Genomic DNA, 2,858 nt, shown 5'->3' on the forward strand with positions numbered 1-2,858 from the left:
GAAAGTTTTTGTGGGAAAATAAAATTGTCAAAATGTCACGAATTTTTTGGTGTAGCTAAATGAAATTGAAAGTGGCAAATTGTTTTTGTAGAATAACCTTATATTATCCTAGAATGGAAATATGTAAAATAATCAGCGCTAAGATGTAATTTACTGTTATATCAGGCCCCAGACCACACCAACTCCGATGGCCAAATCTGCCACCTGAAATGGAGGAAGGGTATGTCAATTTCAAGGTAGTATTTACTTATCTAATTATCCGTGGATTTGCATAAAGGTTTTATGGTGGCTTGCTGGATGTTTGACAATTATTTTCCAGCTATAGAATAAAAATTCTGACCCCAAAAAATTATTCGAAAAAGAAATAAATTCGAACAAAATTTAAATACATCAATATTTTAGGTAAAAAATGGATGATATGTATTGTGTAAAGATTAAAATTATAGTAATTATTCAAAAAAGTAGTAATAAAAGAAAGTTTCCTGATGTAACTTACTTATAACACTCAGGTACAATTCGGACACAAACAGTTTGATGCTGCATCTCAAACATGCAGTATTGGTCTTGTGGTCGACCTTAGGTGGGGAGCTCTGGCAGCGAATCCTTTAAGGAAGCTTGATGTGGCTACAGGGAAGCAGAGGTCTTGGATCAAGTTCAGCCAGCTTAAAAATGTCAGTCATCAACTGACGGAGCCCTTTCGACAACTCGGTTGATGTGTAAAACCGAAGCACGCAAGTCAACAGCGATCTCCTCGAGGAACTTTCGCCTTGGCATAGTCTTGGAGAAGGGCATGCACAAATAGAGAGTATAAGAATTTATCATGATTATATTCAATATCCCGTAGAAAACAAACAATGGACAGCGTTGTGTATAACGAATACAATTTGATGTAGCACACATCTGATGGAATGTGTCTACACCCCCTTTCGTGGCATTATAAAACATCTGAATATCCGTCTTCTTCTTTTCGATTTCAGACGGATCATGATGCAGGGAACTCAACACCATCACCTTCTTAGTCTTGTTAACTTGCCGACACTGAAGATTTAAATCGTGTTTGTAACTGAGCACACCCACTGAGTCCTTGACTGGAAGCACCTTCTCAGAAAGTTCCATAGGAATATAAAGTTTCGGTCGAATGGTGCTACGCAAATACATGCCTTCGTCCACGAGTGTCAAAGCGAGCAGGAGCATCGTGAAGTTGTCCGTCGTCACTGTGCGGCCCCCTCGGTGAAAATGTGCCATAAGCTCCGACGTGAAAACTTCCCCTAACGTCGTTCCTCTCGGCACCTTGACTGTGTCCTTCCTCAAGTAAGGTATAGCTTTACACATGTAATGCGTATCTGCATCACACGCCAACACAAGCTTGATTGCCCCGTTGCCTGAGGCGTAATTAATAAATAATAATTAATAATAATAATAATTAATAATAATAATAATAATAAATAAATAAATAAATTAATAATATAATTTTACTGTTAAAAAGGATGGCAGAATTAAGCGAGTTGATTTTATATATTGTTTTTTCTATTTTCCTTACAATTCGCTTCTCAGGCTCAGCTATGCTTCTGATTAACTGCCCAATATTCATATTGGGAATTTTAAAAAACAAATTTAAATGCTGAAGGTATTCTTTTATTAGAACAGGAAAGTATGTCCAGGTCAAGCAGGGGTCGTCGTCAGTGTCGGTATTATTCCTGTATTAATAGTATGACCTTTGTCCCTAATATGTAGGAAAATCATCGAGTTCTCTGATGCATATCACACTGATCCTTTGTACTCTGATAATCGTTGCGAGATGGATCTACCAGTTTCTCCAGCGTAAATCTCTTTATAATTGCTACACGATACCTTGTAAACCCCGCCTTCTTCTCTTTTATTTAAGTATACGTTAATGGGGGCACTCCCAATGGATTTGGGATGATGAAAAAGAAAATGATTATTAGACCTGAGGTATTCTGTAGCTTTCTGGATGTTTTCATAGTATGGAAGTTTTATTTTATTGTTGAAATCTATTTTCCTATTGTGAGTGAGACCTCTATAGTATATTGTATTCACATTATTTATAGACTTCTTGATAATGTATGGTGGGTAAAGCAGTTGCATTAGGTGTTGGCGGATCATGTTGAATTCTTCAGCTACGTACCCATTTGAACATATTCTAAGCCCCCTGAGGAATAGGTTGCATCCGACCATGATCTTTATGGATAAGTCGTAACTTAAAAAATGAAAATATGAAACAGCGAAAGTGGGTTTCCTGTATACTGTGAACGCATATCTATTCTGTTCTCTTATGCTTAATATGTCTAGGAACGGCAGTTTTCCGTCCTTTTCCCATTCTCTTTTAAATTTTATGGGGGGAACTAGTGAATTTAGTTGATTGAAAAATACACTGAGATCTCCCCAGCTATCATCCCAGTAAGTAAAAATATCTGCGTATCTCTGAGCCAGATCATATTGCGTGGTTTGATATCTGACAAAATTTCTGATTCGAAATATTCCGTGTATAGGTTTGCTAGAAAGGGGGAGGGGACTGTCCAAGCTACAACCAAATTTTTGTTTGTAAAAATTACCATTAAAAGAAAACACGTTGTTAGTTACTCAGAGGTTGATCAGTTTTATTATTTTGTCAATACCAAGAGGAAAATGTTCTTCATATGGATGTAATTTCTTCTTTGAAAAGGACAACACGTCGGCGATCGGGGCTTTGGTAATGAATGATTCGACATCAAGGCTGAGTAATTTAATGTTATTTGCGGGTGAATTTAAGATGTAAGTCTCATCTAAGAGAAATTTGTCCAAATTTGTGATTATGATATTCTCCCTTTTTCTTAATCTAAAAAACGCATTTTGGAATC

This window comes from Macrobrachium nipponense, chromosome 19 (genome assembly GCF_015104395.2).
Source record: "Macrobrachium nipponense isolate FS-2020 chromosome 19, ASM1510439v2, whole genome shotgun sequence".
NCBI lineage: Eukaryota > Metazoa > Arthropoda > Malacostraca > Decapoda > Palaemonidae > Macrobrachium > Macrobrachium nipponense.